We start from the raw sequence: 22,998 nt of genomic DNA on the forward strand, positions 1-22,998 counted from the left end.
GATAAAAACAGCACATATTATATCTGATTATCAGTGTAACTGTACATAATGATAAATGATCTAACATCATTTATCTCCAGTATTTATCAGGGAAAAGATACATTCATTCTGAACTTAGAGCCTGCTGTAATATACATAAACATTGTAAAACTGGTTTGAAATTTGCAATAAATACTACCCTTTAAATCAAATTTAATAACGCAGCACTGTCATAAGTCATTTTTATCCACAGACAAACCACTTGAGAGATAGTACGACCTTTATGTCAATATTTGCCCAATCATTGTGGTAAATATTTTCATTTCAACACTCTGATCTTGGCATACAAACAGGTGGTAGGGCCCTATCATACAACTTAATTTGTAAACTTAATTGCCAAGGTACTTGAAAATCTCAAACAATTGGAAGATTATCTCCCGAATTGAAGAGCTCAACAAATTACCTTCATGATGAAGACCTCCTTTGATATACAGGAATGCTAGGATAAATATAGTATTACCAAAGTTCCATCAGATTGTAGCTGTAGTCATATTGTCTTATATATAAGTACTCTAAACAACTGCTAAATCAAAGGCTTGGTGCAAAAATGTAATAACTCATATGCAATAAAGTAAAGAAGTACCATTATTTTATATTAAGCTGAGCTTCATGTTGCCCTTTCTTTTACCTTTAATATCTTCATCAATCAGATCAAGATCTGGATTATCTTTAAAACACTCAAATAACACAGATCATTATCTTTCCCTTCTCTAATATATATATATGAAATTATGATCTGCAATATATATATCTTTAGCATTATAAAGTGCAATAGCAGGTAGTGCAAGCAGGTAAATGTAAGTTGCTAACACCCACGCAGTCAACAAATTGTTTGCAGTGTAATGCAGGTTTTTTTTTACCATTTCAACATTTACATTTAGAAATTATGAGTCCTTAATACATATGTGAAAGGCAATTTGCTTAAAATTTATTTATATCTTCATATGTATGTAATAGTGACTGAATTTTTTATGGTAATATTTGATTATCCTTTAAAGATAATTAACATTACCTCCAAAAATTAGTAGCTGGAAGAAACGCTGATTAATGTCCTGTTTCAAAGAAAGAAAGAGAAAAACAGAATCCCTAAAGAACGCACAAAACAACAAAACTGAAAATGTTGCAGGCTTGGCTTGATTGAGCCTGTTCAAGGATCATTTTTTTTTTTTTACCAGAATACAACCTGAAAATAACCAGTAGAAAATCTGAAAATACATGCAGACATGTTATTAGTTTTTTGTTTTTGTTTTATTTGCACAATCAGTAATGGTAAAGATGATATATCAGCAATAACAAAGGTAATGTATCAATGAACAAATGACCTAAGGTAAGCTGAATGTCCTGATCTTAGTGTGTTTCTGAGATACAGATCATAGCAAAAAAACCAAACATCAAAATGTCATACGAGAAGCAAAAACCCCTTGTATATCAAATTATTTCACAAAATAAAAACGTGTCAGGCTACAAATGATAGACCATAAATGTTTTAACAACTTAACAATAAAACCGAATCAACAATAAGGAACATAGTTGAATGTCCAGTTTAAGGCCGCGGGCCGTGAAACCCAATATAGCTAGACAGCTAATAAAGAATCTTTACCTTATTAGGTCTACAGTGCCGCCAATTTAAAAGCTCTATATTTAACCTTTACACAGTTTCATTGTTGTAATTTAAAACTTAAAGTGATGGGAATAAATCTTTTTCCTAACATGTTTAGATCGATGGGGGTACAGGTCTTTATAGCAGTTTTCGAGGGCCCTTGTTATACGATATATTACCCTGCCGAATGTTTTAATCGGGTGGTAATCCCTGTGACCACAATTGTGAACGGGCACACTTTACACATTAAATGAAGTTGCAAGTACTTGACATGGGGTTTTTGTATCTCCTTAAATATGACAATAGTATCTAATTGTACAAAAGTGCCTTGAAATCCATACTTTGAAGAAAAAAAAGTGTGTTTTTTTTTTAAAAATAGCAAACAATTTGAAAAACACACAAAGAACTGTGTATTGCATCAAGACAAAAAACAACATTATAGCACTTGATGGCTAGAGGGAAAATTTGTAAAATAAATGACTATATCTGATGATGGAAGATAATAACTTGATTATAAATCTGGTTTGCAGGTTATAATTATAATCTCATTTCAGGCATCCTTTTATACTGGCTTACAGACATGCAACTTATATATAAACCCCCCCCCCCCCTTAACCTCCCCACCTTCAATTCTATCAAGTTAAAATGACAAAGTAAATGTTATTTATATTTCGGTTTGTTTATATAGATAAAACATTGAAAGCCAATAATTGAATGATAAAAAGGAATAACTCAAAAAAAAATATGGTTGAAAAAACTTAAATTATTAAAAAATTTTTCCCAATTTTTAAAAAATTCCCCAAGGCAAAATTAACAGCAGGGTGTTCGCTAATAGAATTTAAAAATATTTTTGAAATAGCTTTGTAAAAAAATAGCTTTTAGATAAACTTTTAACATGAAATCAAGATAAATAAAAATGTGTCCTAAACAAATTTTTAATGTACAATGTATTTGATGTATATTTTGTTTTATAACATTGGAAAGTTAATACTGGTGTAAACATTTAAGCTGGTGATGAAAATGACCAACTTTCACTTTAGTTGCCTTGCATAAATCTGAACTGACATAATTGTAGAGGAAACATGGTTAGGACACAAGTCTGAGAAAGCATAAATAGGACACAAGTAAAAGGAAACTTGATTAGGACACAAGTCAGAGGAAGCATGGTTAGGACATAAGTAAAAGGAAACCTGATTAGGACACAAGTCCGAGGAAGCATGGCTAGGACATAAGTCAAAGGAAGCATGGCTAGGACACAAGTCAAAGGAAGCATGGTTAGGACACAAATCAAGGATGCATGGCTAGGACACAAGTCAGAGGAAGCATGGTTAGGACACAAGTTAGAGGAAGCATGGCTAGGACACAAGTCAAAGGAAGCATGGTTAGGACACAAAGCCAAGAAAGCATGGCTAGGACACAAGTCAGAGGAAGCATGGTTAGAACACAAGTCAGAAGAAGCAAGGTTAGTACACAAGTAAGAGGAAGCATGGTTAGGACACAAGTCGAGGAAGCATGGTTAGGACACTAGTCAGAAGAAGCAAGGTTAGTACACAAGTAAGAGGAAGCATGGTTAGGACACAAGTCAAAGGAAGCATGGTTAGGACACAAGTTAGAGGAAGCATGGCTAGGACACAAGTCAAAGGATGCATGGCTAGGACACAAGTCAGAGGAAGCATGGCTAGAACACAAGTTAGAGGAAGCATGGCTAGGACACAAGTCAAAGGAAGCATGGTTAGGACACAAGCCAAGAAAGCATGGCTAGGACACAAGTCAGAGGAAGCATGGTTAGAACACAAGTCAGAAGAAGCAAGGTTAGTACACAAGTAAGAGGAAGCATGGTTAGGACACAAGTCAAAGGAAGCATGTTTAGGACACAAGTCGAGGAAGCATGGTTAGGACACTAGTCAGAAGAAGCAAGGTTAGTACACAAGTAAGAGGAAGCATGGTTAGGACACAAGTCAAAGGAAGCATGGTTAGGACACAAGTTGAGGAAGCATGGTTAGGACACAAGTAAGATGAAGCATGATTAGGACACAAATCAAAGGAAGCATGGTTAGGACACAAGTCAAGGAAGCATGGTTAGGACACAAGTTGAGGAAGCATGGTTAGGACACAAGTAAGATGAAGCATGATTAGGGCACAAATCAAAGGAAGCATGGTTAGGACACAAGCCAAGGAAGCATGGTTAGGACACAAGTCAAGGAAACATGGTTAGGACACAAGTCAAAGGAAGCATGGTAAGTACATGTACAATTAAAAGGAGGCATGGTTAAGGCACAAGTCAGGATAAAACCAATCAATCTTTGCCTTTAGTAGCAGTCATAATTCCTTTTGATTTTTCATGAAACTTTGAAAAAGGAGAAGTTGGCTGTTACTTGTGGGGAGAACTAGACTAGGCAAGGAAACAAAACTTTGGTAGATCTGTTAAATGAGTACTTGTAGTATATACATGTTAAAGTCCTGACATTTTAACCTTTAAAACTCTGATTTATAAAATACTTCAACCTTTATTCATTATAAAATGCTGGATCATAAAGTGAGTTTCCTCTTAATTCTGTTACTATCCCTTTGAATACCACATTACATAATTCAATTCCCAAACTATCATTTATTTTACCCCATACTAAGTAATAATCTTCGATCGAAACTAATAAATTTAGGTTTTTCAGACATCTGTGAAAAGTATTTGTATTTGCGTAATGAATTCTGCATACCCACTTCATTTAAAGTGATAAAACTTTATAACCTTTTGTAAGAAACCTGTGAAAATGCGCATACACTGTTTGCATTGGCACGGTTATATATACCGTTAATAAACAGCCCTGGATAAAAATGGTAAATTATATTTGTGCAATACAAACTTTAAATTAATTGAATTCTTCTCAAGAATTTGAATACAACCTTTAAATGACACAAATATTTTTTGTAAATCTAGTGCTTTTACTGTCAAGATTGAATTAATGACTGCATGCAATATAATTACAGTGCATATGAGGCAAGCATTAAAATGATCATCATTATAACTAGTAAGGTTTTCAGTGACACAGGCATGGTTAATACCAACAGGCGACTCTGATGGAGGTTAACTTGAAGCGATGCCTCAATTTTGCTGAAGTAGACAGTAGGAGACTCTATACAAGGCTTGGAAGATATCAGCTCGTTAGATGCTGATAGTCATTTAATCTTTATACTGTTTTCCTAACATGATATGATACAACCACTTTATAGTGGTCGTGTGGCTGTGATTAGATACAACCACTTTATAGAGGTAGTGTGACGGTATGGTTAACCCATCAGACAGAGTAATCTAAGCATTGCTGACTATATCTGTTCAAACCCAGTCATTTCTTCCTTGGACAAGAAACTTACACTTATTACTATTTAGTACTAGTTGGTTCAAGTAACGGATATAAGATTGTGTCTATAAGCTTATATATGTGTTTCCCACATAATCAAACTAAAATAAAATCTGTATAAACAATCCAATTAAATAAAACATTAACTTATTCAAATCATTAAAATCTTTCTAACTTTTAACAGTATAAATAAATATAAAGAGGAAAAATAAATGAAATATAAAAGGATGCATACATCAAATATTTTATGCAATTAGGTAATTACCAGCAATCTTAAAATCTAATAGGAAAATAATTGGCATGCCTTTGTTCTATAATTGCTAATACATGCACAATTACCATAATCCACATAACTCACAGATGCTGTTTTTTAATCTGCCCTTTATCCACATATACACTTTTTCAATATCTTTTAAAGAAATATTGAAAGTTAAAATTTGCTGACTGTAACAAAAAAAAATTGAAATAAATTTTTATGAATGGTGGGAACTTGCCAAATATAGTGCAAACGCGTAGAACGTGGTTTACCACAAATAAACCATCAAAATAAACAAGATCATAGTGGGGGGAACCAGTCATGGTCTGTCTGTTCTCTATTTTTCATTTTAATTACACACTTGTAAAATTGTTGAATGTGCATGTGAAATGTGCTTTATCAAACCTTACGATGTTTTTCTTGTCAATGAATTAACATGAAATCTTGATTTTCATGAAAATATGAAATCATGAAATATGATATTACAACAAAAATCATAAGATATATATATATATATACATATATATAAAAGACATTACTGAAAAAGTAAATTTGTACAAAAACCATTTTATAGTTGTTTTTTATAATTGAATGTTAATCTTAAAACGAAAAAAATTTACATTAGAATAACATGGAGCTATTATTATTAATTATGACTTGTTACAAATACAGTTTAAAAGTTAATTAAGAAAAAAAAAAAAATTCAGTAAAAACAATGAGACAACAATTCTCTTTTCAATTATTAAATCAATCTACCTATCTGAACATAAAAGATGATGACACAGAGTAAAATATAGGTAAAATCTGAACAAAATATTTCATTTACTTTTAAAAGAAGAACATGACTGTATATAAATTCTATATCAATTATTAAATAACAAATACATTTTGTCCCTTGAAAAAGTTTATGTTAGTGAACAAACTCTATTTTTACTAATTAAAACTAAATTACCTTGAATTTACAGATTGCTATTCCAGAGATTATGAATCAAGTGGTTCTCATGCACAGTTAAATTTCCTACTAACTAAATGTATACTGCACTCAACCTGTACGTTTCCATTAAATTTCAACTGCCGTGTTTGCCTACCAGTGTAACATTTATACACAACTAAGATATCAATCTGTAACTTGACTGATATATACCTTGTACAACATCAAGATACACTAAGTGCACAAATCAAATATCATATATACAGGTGTTATTTTTTTGCCAGCAGACAATCTCATTAAACATGGACATATATGGGAAAAAAAATTAGTAAAACTACCCCGAAGAACACAGATGTTCTGTGATAATAATTTTATGAATTCTAATCAAGCATGCTCTTACTATAGGTGTGCTTGATTTTATAGTACAATATGATAAATTGTTGATTGTTTTCGATGAATCTGAAACAGTTAATGATGATACAGAAAATTCAGATAATTTTAAACACTCAGGGTGTGCCGTAATAGGTTAACAGCCAGATGAATTGAAATGATAAATTGTAAGTAGTTTTTAATTAGATAATGTATAAGCTGTCTATGTATTGAAATAGGTTAAATTTCACACTCATTCATTTTTCCATTAGTTTATTTACGGTGTTGGATAACACAAAAAATTCAGGATGACATATGAACTGTTGATAGAAATACCAGCTGACTGATTACTTGTGTATGTGCACTTTGTTGTAAACTTGTATTTACATTCATTTAATTTTATTGTAAGATCAGTAGATTGGTTTATTTTGGACAGTCTCCTTTTATAAACAACGCGAAAAGCGTAGAATAAATATCACCTTGAGAAAAATGTGAACATGTGAAATAGTTAAACTTTTCTCAAAACAGTGAAAATATAAAGCAAATAATTTGTCTTCTTAATGCTTCCAATCCACAGTAAAGCAGCATCCATGACTAAATTGTAAGGACAGAAGTTGACATACCCACTTGACCAATGCCTTCTGCTTTTAAATGATCAAACATTTCATCCTAACATTATCACAATGTATACAGGTAAGCTAAGTACCAATGCATTGACGATAATACCCCATCCCCCATTAACTTACGTTATTGGACTTAGAACTCTATTTGTCAATGGTTATTTCCTTACAGCAACCATTATATAAAGGAACTTATAAAATAGTAATATTCGTTTAATCATTTGTTATGTATAATTCTTATAAAAGAGATGTTTCAGATCAATTGAAACATTGCAAATGCTTTAAACACAAACTAAGAAACTTATACAATAAATAGGACTTTGCAAAAAATCTTACAAACAACCTGATTTCTTTGTACAAGTGATATATTTTGTACATGCAACTTGTTGTGTATCTATGACATATGTGATCTATGGGTATTTTATGGCAGAGTTCTTGCAGGTTAGTACCTATAGTATGGCCATAAATAAATTCCTAAACACAGCATGTTCCTCTGATTGTAATCAACTTGAATTACCTACATAGACATTCTAACAAATATAAACACCTGTATTAGTTTATGTTTAACATATTCAAACTGCAGGGAACTATTTTTTTCCCAGTCTATTAGACTCTTGACCTATGCATCTTTTTTCCCATATCTTCAAACAAATAATTTAGTTATCTATACAGTAACCATTGAAGATGCTTTGATACAAATATTCCTATTTTGTCTGTTCTCTTATGGCATCTTTCAATTAGTGTACCCAATGACAAAGATTAAGTAAGTGTAGATAATTAAGACTCAAGGGATGTGGACAATGAGTGAACAAATTTTATACAGGAAATAAAATGGTCAGTACCATAATGGAGGAACCTTTCATAATATCATGGCTCCTATAATTTGGAATTGACTATAAATGGAAAATGAACATGGTATATTTCTTGAACTTACCACACAATGTATAACAAAAAAAACATGTAAGTTAACCATGTGAGTTAATCAGTAATTTTATACATTGTATACTACGTGGCTTGAATTTCACTAGAGACAGAGTCCTTTCACATGAACGCAGCTAGAGGTAACTCAAGTGTATGTAACTCAAAGCTGTGATGAAAAGGGCGTTATATTTATAGAGTATATGAGAATGCAATTCAGGCAATACTTACAAAGCAATAAATGCAGTATGAAATACAAATCAAGCACATATATAAAAGTCTCACATTGTTTTCCACAAAAATTACATGAAATTTTGTCTTTTTCGTTTAACCAACATACCCTATTTAATTAAAAAAAAAAATGAGACTTAATTAACAAATACAGTTAAATATGAATGTGCAAATGTTATATGGTAAACCACAGCAACTGTTTTTGTACCACAATCTTCAAGGGAAAGTTAATTCATTCACTGAGGATATTTATTACTATTTTTACACAAAAAAAGAAAGAAAACCCTAAAAGCTCTATTTCAAACAGGACATTAATCAAAACTTGAAAGTTCATTAACGCAAGTTCATATAAAGTTAATTGACATTTGATGTCATACATGATAATGATGATTGTGTGTATAAGCTGGGAAGTCCCAGGTATAAGTAAATTATAAATAATAACAGATGCTTTATCTGTGGTAATTATACAAACTAATAAACAAAACATGTATAAAACTGTAATAGAAAAACATACACCTAACAGCTTATAAACCATTCTCCTTTTTATGAAAAATGATTGCTAAGCGTCCATATCATTTTTATTCAATTCTTTTCTCTATTTTCTACATTGTACTTTTTTTTCAAATGCAGAACTTTGGTCTAAAATGTTAGCTTTATCCTAAATAGAAACTTACTTTTTTACACCTGAAATAAAACATATGCCAACATGTGCACCTCAAGTATTGTATGTACCAAAGGAATAATTTTTGTTGCACTTTGAAAGCAGTTTTATGATGTAAAGTCAGAAAACAGGTGCCCCGATCTTCCTTCCAATTATAATTCAAAGGGAACAATGATTAGAAAGTACACATTATCATGCATTCTGTGTGTGTGCCTTATCATGAAAATTTGTTTAATGGTTAATTTATCTTGTAACAGCATTAATTAGGCAAGTAATACAAGAAATAAGTACTCACAGTCTAAATTGTGAAGATAATTAGAAATAAAATTAATGATCACAGAGAAAGGATTATACCCTTTTCAATATTTAGTGATTTTTTTTTGGCAACTAAATCATCAAAAGAAGACCCAATTGGCTCATACTTTCTATAGGTAGGTAGCAGCTCAGATTTTAAATAAATGTAGTATTCATCCTAAATTTGCCACCATTTAAAAGTGTTTTCAAATATTTGCAATATCAAAACAGAAATTACTTCGCTATCAAGATAACAACTCTGTTTCTATTGAAATCCATAAAGCATATTAAAAAAATGGATACTGTTTATTATTAAAATTGCAATTTCTTTAAGTTATGGTATAAATCATGAATGAAAAAGCAGGGGAAAAAAACTTTTGTTAGTATTGTAGATATGTATCACCATCATTGCATGAGAGGACATGAAATGCTTTTAAACATCCATTGGAGACAGACCTGATGTTTTATAAGTGTCATCTGACACTGAATTCTTATGATAAAGCCACAACCAGTGTTAGCCTGCACATAAAACCTGACAAAATCCCCCAGCTCATCACTATAAAATACACCTTATTAAAGCATATTGCATGATAACTGATACATTATAGCCTTGTAAACGTGGTTTTATGATATCAAAGTACTATACAATTTTTTCCCACATGAGGCGAGGCCCTTTCTATAATGTAACAAGATAGAATCATTGTTAAATAGGTTTTATAAGACTAAAATGTTTAGCACACCAACTTGAGTAATAGGAAATTATAGAAAAACCATGTTTAATTAACTGTTTCATGCCTTTGTTTATATCTCCATCCAAAAATGTCCAAAACTGCAAACATAAATATTTTTTCAATAAACATGTACTTAACTACATAATTATGTTTATACACTTGACTCTTATGTTGTTCTTTTTTTGTATTTTAATTATTTCAGAATAACTAGAGAATTTGTGAAACATTGCAAAGTCTGTCATGTTCTACTGCAATAAAAGAATCATTTCAATGCTTTCTTAGGTTGCAAACTTGAAAAACAAAACTCAGTACATTTTAGATCATTTCAAATGAAACTCTCAAGCCATGATTGCCAAAATGGTATACAATCAAATTTACTAAAGAAAAGGAATATGCCAAAGTTGTAAGAAAGACAAAACTAAAGGTAACAAGCACATAGATAACACTTGGCATTAAACACTGGTAATTAGGGTGTTAAACAACACTTGTAATTTACAGAATGTGGATTTTCAGCATTGTTAACATACTATAATCTAAATGAGGAAATACATTGTATATTTCTAAAGCATTGACCTGAAAATGAAAAATTAAGCATCTGTTCCAATACATCAACTTTTTAATATGGCCTCAAAATAGCTGCTTTTTAACCCTTAATATTTTGCTAAAATTTGCCTCATCATGTATTGTAAGATTGTTTGGTTAAAGCTGCAGCCTTTGTTAATTGGGAGTCTGATCAGAAAACATACTGGTCATTGAACCAAGAATAGTAAATGGAAAGTAATATATATAAAGGACAAGTTAAGACATCCTGGAAGTGACGGGTCACCTTATGATGAATTACAAGAATTCCCTTCCTTTCATCTCATTAAATATTAGTGTTGAGGTAACTTTAATGTAATTAAATTAATTCCTATCTGATTTCAATCTGAACTCTAAACAACTTTAATTTATGGAAGCATGTCACAGAGCAATAACATGCTCATCAACAGACAATGTAACATCTGTACCTATATCATATAATGTTTTCAAGTTGATTATACAAAACACCCCTTTTTTATAAAAAATCTTCTTACTAAAGGTAAAATAAGAATACATTTGTAATAGATAAAGAAACTATAGACCATAAAACCACCATTTCATCCCATCCTATCAGTCTTCAATTTGCAAATGTGTATATAAAATCATACCAAAAAAAAAAAAGGTAAAAAAAAAAGAGAAGAGAAAAAAAAACCCACCCCATAAAACCAACAATAGTTCCATTCTTTGGTAAGGTAAGTTGAAAGCTTAGGGAAGGGTATATTATGTAAAGCAACAAAAGAGAAGAACAGGTGAGGTTGTATTTCTCACCGACTTATCAGCAAAACTTACAACTCCTGTAAAGTGCCATCTCAATCATATGTTTGTAATGAATTAACAATTAACAAAGTGCTCCATTCTCTTTGAAAAAAATCACAATGATTCAAGAGAGACGTACCTGCCTTCATCTTCTTTTATAAGTTACCATTCTTTACAAACAGGTGATGATCAAAATGGTATGCTAAGATGGAATAAGAGTTTTATTGCAAATAAAAAAATATATCATCTCAGGATTTATCTTTGTATTGTTTATGCATGGAAGTATATTATAATATGATGTGGCTGTATGGGATTCTGGTGAGCAGCCAACATGCATCAATGGATACCTATGCATCAATGATAGATGAAGCTGATAAACCAACAGTTGTGGCAGAATTATTCACTGGAAGTGCAGCAGATTCTTGCATAACTCTTGTCTGTAAATACTTTTTAAAAGTTTATGTGTGTAACTCAGCCATGTTTCAAAAGAGAAACATCCAATAAATTCCTTTCAAGTTAAAGATTTAGACAAAATGGTATCTGTTAGGTGGAAATGCAAACCTCAAACATACCAGAGTTCATTGCAAAATCCACATTTCAATTATTTACAACCGTAAGTTCAAATGATCTTTAATGCTTTTAGCAACAAATGTTCTTCTTATTGCAACCATTGCAAAAAAGCATAAAAAGATAGTACAAAAAGCCATTTCACAGACTTGGTTTAATTGCCACAATTTTCAGATTTACATTATTTGGCATGCATCAGGCATAAAACGTTTTCACAAATTATACAGCAAAGAAACAAAGAAAGAGAGTCCTTTTCCATGTGGTTTGTAACCCATGGTAAAAAGAATCTCTGTGCTCTACTAAATCATAATCCCACAAAACAATAAATTGGCAAACATTCTTTTTCGGCCAAGAAGACCTTAACTTTATCTGGTGTCCACTATAACATATGACTGAAGCAATCTTTATTTTAAAATGTTAAATTAAACAAAAAAAGAATTAAAGGTATATGTTTATCTAAATTGTTTTTTCTTGTTGTTTAGTTGCATTAAAGCAGTTGCCTCGGTTTAACCAATTATTTGTACCTTTCTTCTTTTACATCATCAAGTTTTCATTGCCCTTTCCTTTTTAAACAAAATTTGCAAAACTTGTTAAATTATTTCAGTAATGTTTAGGAGGTTTGTGTTACCACTATTTACATCAAGTTCTTCAAGTTTATTCAGTTATGAAAGTGTCAGCTTTGAATCCTGACAACCAACACTTCATTCCAGCTTGAATCACAAGGTTTTAAATTCTACCATTCACACTGTTCTAAGTATCAAAATAGTAAACTCATGTATTTTTAAAAGTTGCTCAAATATCCTCTATTCATGCTGGTTCAGATTATCTTTCTAATTCAGGGGAGTGAGTCTCTCACATTACCATACACTTCTCAAATGTTTGAAGAATTTACCAAAAGGTTATCTCAAACAATTGGATCAAATTGGCCATCTCACAGTTTACATGATAACATAGATAAAATGTATTAAATGTTGCAGATTTGAAAGTCATGAATGAAATTGGGTCTACTCTAGTATTTTACACAGGAGGTTGATTACAGTAATTTCATCATGTATGTGATACAGATAATAGAAAATTGTTGCCTTTTCTCTCTCCTTCTTGTCTATTTTTTTTTTTGCTTTGGGTTGCAAAAAGCAATTTGCAGTTACAACATCTGCTGGCTGTTACAAGAATTTTAAATTAGTTAGTTTAGATATTGAGCTGTGTTTGAACATATTTTCCAGTAGGAAAATTTAGATTGCATTTTATATATATCCAAAACCAAACTGAAGGAAGACTAAATTCCTATTAAAAAAATAACCAATTTCAAAGTTTGACGGTTAAATGTGTGTATATAGAAAAACTTACTCCTTGACTGGTATTAAAATAAAATATAATGAAGATTCTTATTTTATAGCTAATACATAATGAAAAGTATCACATAATTCTGTAGGTTATATTTCATTTATAATTTCTTGCTGTGAGAAAAAAGAAGATTTATATGTGATTTAGAAAATAAACAGCAAACTCCTTGATAAACAGGGGTTAACCCCTTGAAACATTGGAGTTTGATCAACAATAGACAGTTAATTTATTAATTGTTTCAAGAGTGGTAATTTCTCATTTGTTTTACAATTTCAATTTATTTAACCCTTTACCTGCTGAATTCCGTATATGAACTTGTCTATCTTCTGTTTTTGGAATTCCCATTATCAGGACATCAAGATGAAAAGTTGCAGTTGGTTAGCCAACAGTATAGAGCCTTGTCAGACTGCACATATATGGCCTGGCTGGAAACAACTTTCAATTCCAGCAGTGTATCTTAGGTAAATTAAATAACAAAAGATGCAAATTAGACTAATGACAAAACTGTTCCTTTAAAACAATTGTGAGGAGATTCTGACTAAAAACAATTTATATAAAGCTCATAGGTATAAGTAGGTTAAGTTAGCTTTCACTATCACTGATACTAAACTTTATATTCTCATACAGCCTTACCATAATTAATTTATTTTTATTTTTCACACTGTGAAATTACCATAATTTACCATGTTTTTGTAAACATTTAAACATTATATCACCCTTGCTGTTACTTTATACTTAAAAAAATATTACCTTACAAAAATACTTTGATTCCTATTAAAACTGTGTGCCAAAATCTCTTAACTAGTTCCTACCCAGGTATTTATTTAGTAATTTTTTTATCGACCACATGCTGTAGACACTTTCCATCACCCTTACTGATTATGATGTAATTTTCCAGGTCATTAAAATAAATACTAATTACAAAGTCTTGAGTGAAAAACCAGCCCCAGACTGTGTATCTGTTCACATTACTGTGAATATGCTGGGACTATACATCAAACATGTCAAATGGTACATGCTTTCCTAGAGCTTCTCATAGCACTGTTTGTTGAAACTAGTCTACCTCTGAAAAAATGTTTAGATGTGGAAAAAAAACTGTTTATCCTAATCCCTGATCTTGCACAGTGTTGCTTCATAGTTTGGCTCCAAATCTAAAGTAAATATTGCTGGATTGCAAAATCTATTTATTTCTTCACTTGAAATGAAGTAATTTATATTTAATTAACAGCTTTCCATGCTATTTTGTTAAGCTTCACCTATTTCTGGTCTTTGATGCTCATGGTAATACTTTTGTCGTAAAAAGAATATCAAACCAATAAAAGAAGTTTAAACAAAGTTAATGTCAATAATCTTTCTTTTCCTAATTAGATATTCTTTCTTTTCCTATTTAGATATTCTTAGATTTCTTTATATAGGATTTTGATAAATAAAAACAAAAATATAAATTTTTCTGGAAACATTAGATTCCAGTGTGTCTATAAGCTTCCTACACAATAGACAAAAATAAATTCTGTATAAAGTATATTAGATTAACAGATTAATAAATATATCATATTATATGTGAAATAATTCTGACGAAATTCTCAAATTTATATTCTGACCGCTAAAGTGTATGTATAATTAGATTTTCTATTGTATGGAACACCATAATAAAGACAGAGAGTTTCATTATGCAAAAAATTTTCTTCCATTCTGTCTTTTATTATTCCAGGAACCCTTGAAAAGGTGTTTCATCAACAGTTTTAATTGATTTAACCATTACAAATATTTCACTCTTTCCGATTTTATTGTGATTTATGTCTCTGTCATTTTTCTTTCCGTTATTCTTAATTGACTAAATTAACATTGATTATGCAATTTCATCATTGCAAGGGGTAAAATTTGTTCCAATTGATTAAAACCACTCCAAAGAAACTTTTCATTACTTTAAAACTATTTTGGCAGATACAACAAAATTGTGTAATTCACTTTTGTTGATTGAGAAATAAATTCTCATTATTTGTTTCCACTTTGGAAAGGTTTCTTGTCTCACAAAATAGCTTGAAGTAGAATTGAAACAGGAAATATTAATTAAAGGAAGCTCTTTTAGCAACATGGCTTTAATCTACCCTATAAATTGTCTAAATAAGAATTTAGAACAGTTTTCAACTGGTGCTGACTAGTTAATAAGAATTTTAAAAACTAGACGGGGCATTTTTTGTTCTACTTTTAACTTGAAGAGTTTAAGCAATGCCTCTCCCCCTATTGGATATTTCTATAGATTGGCAATATGACTAAATTTTATTTATAGGAAAATAATCCATGCATTTCTATGTATTTATATCAGGTACGTTTGATTGACAGTTTGCCAGTTGTGCATATCAAAACCACCTAGTAGACACAACTTTGCAGCCAATTTTGGTTTCATTTCAATTAGTTTGAAAAAAGATATGACGTCAATGTGCCTAACATATCAGGCAATATAAAAAGTATAAATATATTCCAGTCTGGACTGTAATAAATTACATGGCAAATTATACAAAATGAACAGAACGTTGTACAATATAGAACAGCAAATTACCCATAATGAACAGTATCAAATCTTTTTCTTGGCATGGCATAAAAAAGACTTAAGAAATAAAGAGGTAAACAAATAGGGGATATGAAAAATATGAATATTTTTATATGAAATAAATCCTTCGCTTTAATACCTTTATATAATAGCCATAGATATCTAGATCCATATAATATATATCAATGATATTTCACGTCACCTAATTTCCATATAAATTGACTTATTTTGGTTAAATACGTAATAACAGCATTTAGAGTTGGTGAAGCATAATCTGATAACATGTCAATGTCTTCCTTTAATAACTATGTCAATTGTCACTCAATAAAAATTGGCAAGGTTATGTGAATAATTTCTTTGCTAATTCTCCATAATGACAGTATGAAGAGGTGATTGGAAGACAGTTGTTACACTAATACATGTGTACCGACTTATGATGTATACCGACTTGCGATGGTGCAGTTTTTATAGTATGATAGAATAAGGACAAAAAGATAATTACTTGCAAAATATAATAAACATGTTACACTGACATTCATATTTGATTAAGATTTTGTCAATATCTTTAATCCATTGCTTCTCAAATAGCAAAATATATTTTTTTTTTACCTTTTTACAAATGAATGCCAGTTATTTCAATATTTTCACCGATACAAAGCTTTTGTAACACTCTATATGTCTCAGTGCAAATCAAACATAAATTATATTTGTGCCAACTTTTAACAATTAAAATGAGCTTTTAAATATCTGCAGATTAATGATAAACTATTTAAAAAATGTTTTTATGAAACTTGACTCACTCATGCCCAAGACTTTCAACTGTATAAAATTACATGTTGTATGCATTGAGAAGTACACAAGTGCACCTTTATATATAATTGTAACGATCCATTTGGTTTAATAGTTTTTGATCAACAAACTTGGGCGCCACATTAAATGTAAACCAATTGCATGTATGAGACCACCAGTAAAATATATACTTTGATGAATTAATCAGGAGAGATTTCCCAGCATGGATTATTGTTTTCCTTCACTACTAACATTTACTTATAGGATCTAGACATTAGGATTTAAGTGTTAATGAAAAACAGTTTTTCAATCAAGTTAATAAAAAAACTAAATTTAATCGCTACATAAATTTTTAAATATATCCATAATATTATATGTACCGGAATCTACACATTTTTGAACTTTGTTTTATTAAAGATAACTTAGTAAAAGATAGCTAATTTTATTAAGACGCCAATTTCAAAAGGACAAATTAATATGTCCTTGCAATTGTTTCAATGCATTGTCCTAATTTTAATTATGGCCTAAATGCATACTAATGCAATTGTAAATTTACATTTATTCAAATGTTGAAAAGCTAGAGGGGACACTTTAACATCTGTACGCAATTTAAACACCATTAATTACGTTTTAACAAGGCAATGCAAATGCATTTTACCAGCATTTGTCACCACTCTGAATAGATTAATCTAAAATTTTAAGTCTGCATTTCTCATTTCTTTGTGCAAATGTTTCAACTGTTAAATTGTTGAACTCAATTAAGGAAGAAAATTATTTGAAAAGGCAATAGCATGTTATTTAAATATAAGCTTCATTTACTTTGGCACTATGAAAATGGACATTTCATAACCAATAATGAATTTTTCCTGAAGAAGGGTTAGAGATTATTGTATGCAGTTTAGAGATTATATCATTTATCAGGTCGTTAGGTACATAATTTAAATATAATAAATGTGATGAGACTCCTGGAACAAATCAACAAAATCTAAATGGGCTATCAAATTACAATTAACCTAAGTGTAATAAATGGGATATCAAATTACTATTACCTAAGTGTAAAATATATAGTGTGAATCAGTCAGTTCTTACATACCTGACTTTGACAGGGTCTATCTATCAAATTATCTCCACACATAATTACTACAGATCTAGATCTTCTTTTAAAATCACACTCTGCAAATATGTACTTCTCAATCTAATATTAAAAGCATGGTCAATGCTTGAATTATCATGCACTTCTTTTACACATTATTACACTTCCTAAAATGTCTGACGTTTTCCATTCCAATAATAGAGAGAATAATAGTTTATACATAATTAAAGTTAGTTAAATAATGATTCATTAAGAGGTAACATGGCTCAATTAAAGTGACATTATGCCCATCCAAGGTATAAAGTGAGTGAACAGATGAAGATCAAAATATGTTTTCAATTTACCATAATCCCTTTTAATTTAATAATTAAGTTCGCATTAACAATTAATAACACACAGATCCGAATGAAATTTCTATAAATGTCCGTTAGAATTTACGTATAACGCTTAGTTAATAAAAAGAGTGGGGCAGTCTTTTTAAATTTTTTGCAGATTTATAATTGTATCATAAACATTTTCTAATATCAACTGTTGGCCAAACACCATTTTGACAGTCAATCTTTTGAAATATAAAAGCAATTAAGTCCAACTTGACTATGAAAATATGAGCATAATGTCACTTTAAGAAAAGGGAGGTTTTTGAAAATGTTATGAATTATCATTTTCTGCTTAGATAATACAATAATAATTAAATTTTTGCTTTGTTATTTAATGACTGTCAACTTTCATTTGATTAAATTGATAATTATAACCTTTTAATGCCCAAAGTTTTGAAAATTTAAAACTCTTCCCAGTTCTACATTCATGACAGTAAATTTAGTGTACCGTTCGACACAACACCTTGGAACAAAAACATAAAATCTTAATACTCATCTTTCATTCAACACTTCAGGCTGGATATGCTTCGTACACAGTTTATATTCGTTGCACTTCATTGCATTTTAAACATTTCAAATGCCACCCCGAATTCTTTGCAATACTGTAAATTTCAATTAAATTCAAAGACTAGAAATGTGTCATCATGCACGGAATGCCCCCGCATGCAGCCAAAATTTCAGATGGTGCATTAATTATTTTTTTTTCATTTTAAGTTCAAAGCCCTTAAAACTTTTCAATGTTAACACAAACCATTTTCATACAATGTTCAAGGCACTGAAATTATTTCAGTCTAAAACCTTTTAAAAATAGCATATTGCATATTTGTAGCCAAAATAATGGCTAAAAGTAAGAGTGCTGAAACTGAAAGTTCAAAATTTTTCCAAACATTCAGGAAAGATAAGTTTGTCTTAAATCATTGAACTACAACCAAATTCAAACTTAAACTGCTTATTCCTAAGATGTATCTATATTATTTTCAAAGTGAAAGGGGACATAACTCTGCCAAAAAGTCATCAAACCATGACCAAATTCCAACTTGACCTGCCCATTCGTTTGACATATCCATATGTCAAATTTAAGTTGAATATGTAACACTGTTGGGTAGATAATGAACAGAAACTGTAAATTTCATATTATTTTCAAAGTGAAAGGGGCATTACTCTGCCAAAAAAATCATTGAACCATGACCAAACTCGAACTTGGCCTGGGCATTCCAAAAACATATCCATATGTCAAATTTGAGTTGAATGTGTTGCACCATTGGGGAGATAATAAACGGAAAATGAAAATTTCATATTACTTTCAAAGTGAAAGGGGCATAACTCTGACAATAATCATTGAACCGTGACCAAATTTGAACTTGACCTGCACATTCCTTTGACGCATCCATATGTCAAGTTTGAGTTGAATGTGTTGTACCTTTGGGGAGATAATGAACGGAAACTGAAAATTTCATATTATTTTCAAAGTAAAAGGGGCATAACTCTGCCAAAAATCATCAAACCACGACCAAATTCGAACTTGACCTGTATTTTCTCATGACATATCCATATGTCCAGTTTGAGTTGAATGTGTTGTACCGTTGGGGAGATAATGAACGGAAACTGAAAAATTTCATATTATTTTCAAAGTAAAAGGGGCATAACTCTGCCAAAAATCATCGAACCATGACCAAATTCGAACTTGACCTGTATTTTCTCATGACATCTCCATATGTCAAGTTTGAGTTAAATGTGTGCAACCGTTCTTAAGATAATGAACGGAAACTGATGATGACGGAATGACAGAATGACGGAAGGACGGAATGACGGAACAGGGTAACACTATATGCCCCGGCCATTAAATGGCGGGGGCATAAAAACCTTGCACCATGCAAGACATAAAAAAAACCCAGCTGAAAACTATTTTAAGATCAATTACATCTTGACGTTTTTTTTCGCTTACGGCTCATCGTCAATTTTGAGCGTATTACGATGTAATGGGCATGCACAATGTGAAGCTACGTGCAACGTTTATATTGTACACCTCCCGCGACTTAGATTATCACATTCTTACATATATTAAATACAGTATGATTCGGCACATTTTATTGAAAAGTCAAACAAACAAATATGTCAATAAAGAACAGAAAAAAAAACTCATAAACTCAAAAATTTATCAAATTCATACATTTTTCCTTTTCAATACAAGATACAAGAAATATATCTAAGAAACTTTTTGTTTGTTGTACAATAAAGGTTTTCAGGAAACAATTTTGTTATATAAGTTTAGAGTGCTATAATAAAACATTATAAAATATATGATCATTTAATTACACAGGTATGAATGATTATCATTCTCAGATAATTATATACATGTATGATATATAAGATAAATACAATACATCAAAATCATTTTATATGCCTATGAAAAATGATAGAAACTTTGTAAGAAAAATGTTTTTATTTTTTTTATTTTTGTGTTTCATTATTATTTTTTTCTTTCTTTGAACAATTTGGTGAAATTCGCTCTTAAAATCATGGCCATTATTTGGATAATAAATCATATTACATTTACTTGTAAAGTTTGACCTTATATATGTGATCATTCATAACTATTTACATCGTATACATTGTATATGATTAAAGGACCTCTACTGAGGTCTAAAGGCATAAAAATATAAAATTTGAAAATTATACAAATATCAAGTGAAGCACTTCAGATGGAAAAATCTGTAAAGGACAATAAAGAAATATACTCAGAATTTTATTGAAAATAGATTTATTGTGCAATACTTTTTATATGCAGACTTGAGAGAAAAGCATTGCAAAACCTTTTTATTTTTGGGCTTTTTTCCACAACAAAAATGATTATTCTCGAAGAAGCAGAATGAGGGAATGAGCTAAAAATGTGTACACTAGTTATTGGATGATAAGACCTAAATCAATTGATACACAAATCTATGAAATATATTTTCAGCCCTGTCATGTCAATAAACCTCAGTGGCGTCCCTTAAAATTATTATGAAATCTTGAGTACAAAAAATAGCAAAATATAATCTTCAGTTATTCTGAGTCATAGTACTTCTGTTAGCTCATATAATTATAATCTGGTGCATTCTTCTCTTACATCCTCATAAATAACTTTTTGTTTTTGCATCAATATTTTTGTGCAAAGCCTATGGCTTATCTGGGAAGACAAATTGCAATTGTATTGGTATATAGAAATGCGCTGTGTCATGGTATATCAAACTGGAATTTTGATCATCAATCATTCACAAATATTCCTGTACTATCACAGGTTACTGTGACCCTGTGCATTAAAACATATAGCTATATTCATGACATCTAATTTTCACAATAAATTTACCTTATACATGCATATATATATATCATCACCTTAGTGCAGTAACAGAATGAGTTCTTCTAGATTTATTAGGAGTCAATCATTTATTAGCAGGAAATACACACAATCAATTACTAAATAATACAAAGGGAGGACATATCAGCTAAATAATACACAAGAAAACTTCCAAGAAAATTTTTATTTTCCAAGATAATACTGAAGAAAAAATGAAAATCATCTAACAAGATTTGAATCATTCTGGTTCCTTTCAATTGTTATTTTAATCCATTTTTTGTCCCTTTTTTAAAATTTTTTTGTGAAGTGAACTAAGATGGATGGACCTGTCAATTATAAGTTGTCAAAGTGACTGTAAATATAGTAAACCCTGTATTTTAAGACCAATTTCTAAGGAATTAAAGACTTTTTGACAAGTGGTCTCTTAAAACAGGTTATTTTGAAGTAAAATCATAATGTACAACAGTATTATGGCCATTTGAGAAAGGTTGTTTTAAATACGGTATTTATTCAGAGGTGATCTGCAGGAGAAGTTTGAGGGTACAAGATCTATGTGAAAACTATGGTATTTTTATTATTAAATTTTTACATTAATTAAATCATTCATAGAAAAATAATTTTTATATAAATCTATAAAATATTTTACCTGCAGTCTTTGATTTTCTTTTTAGCGCAGTTTCAAGTTCAGCAATTCTGAAAAGAAAACAGATGATATTAATTTGATGTTATGTAACTTTACTACTGATGTTCTTAATAAGTAACATACAGTATTGATGATATAAGATTAAACATTTATGATTTCATCCTCTGATGATAATCTTATATACCTTACTAAAGTCTCTTTCTAGCCAATAATTAACAGCTGAAACTTGATTAAATTTCAAATGTTCTGAGAGTTCTATTCAATTCAAAAATCAAATTCACCCTTTCTATAATTAAAGCATTTTTTCGGTCTGAGAAAATTCCATTTACTTTTCTATTTTGCTAAAAATCTAATCCAGAAGATTTAATAAGTGCTATTAATTCAGGAAAAATAATGTAACTTAATGAATTAGTAAATAACATTACTTGAGTTAATCAGCGAAAATACATTATTACATTAGTGGGGAAATTACAACGGAAGATTATTACATTAGTCAGATTGGTGAGTGAACTAAATACTGCTGTCATAGAAAAACTAGGCAAATAAAAACATATAGAAAAACAGCAAGTTTATATATTATAATGTCAGGAGTGCAAGATTCTCCCTGAATAATCAGCTTAGTTTCCTTGCCAACAAAGTTTGAAGAGATTTGTTCAAAGGAGGATATTTATGTTATTATCAAATTACCTTCATAAGTTCTTAAAGCAGTCTTAAAACATATTTCTTTTCAGTTTTGTAGTTTAAATTTTATAACCACCTTAAACCATCATCTGATCATTGAAATCATAAACATACGTTAGACTGATTTTGTAAAATAATAATTTTAAAACAGCAGCTGTCAATATACTGCCTTCTTCCAAAATTTGAAAATTTAAGCATCATCAAAGTCTGTTAACAAACATGTTAAATGTTTAATACAAAGTTTGCATTCTTTATATTATGTGTTAATACAT

The 22,998-nt window shown here is 30.3% G+C and overlaps 1 protein-coding gene across 3 annotated transcripts in view; it reads right to left on the reverse strand.

The window, feature by feature from the left end:
• Positions 1 to 22,998, reverse strand: part of LOC132747113 (semaphorin-5A-like) — an 81,584-nt gene that overhangs the window by 43,756 nt on the left and 14,830 nt on the right. For 2 of the 3 annotated variants that reach the window (XM_060736435.1, XM_060736430.1), the window contains exon 2: positions 22,049 to 22,095. The gene's annotated coding sequence lies outside the window, so the exon portion shown is untranslated. Of the gene's footprint in view, positions 1 to 6,203; positions 6,347 to 22,048; positions 22,096 to 22,998 lie in introns of those variants that run through there. The other variant, XM_060736444.1, reaches the window with a different exon arrangement.

The sequence above is a fragment of the Ruditapes philippinarum genome, unplaced genomic scaffold (assembly GCF_026571515.1).
Source record: "Ruditapes philippinarum isolate M1 unplaced genomic scaffold, ASM2657151v2 ctg6732_1_1_1_1, whole genome shotgun sequence".
Taxonomy (NCBI): Eukaryota; Metazoa; Mollusca; class Bivalvia; order Venerida; family Veneridae; genus Ruditapes; species Ruditapes philippinarum.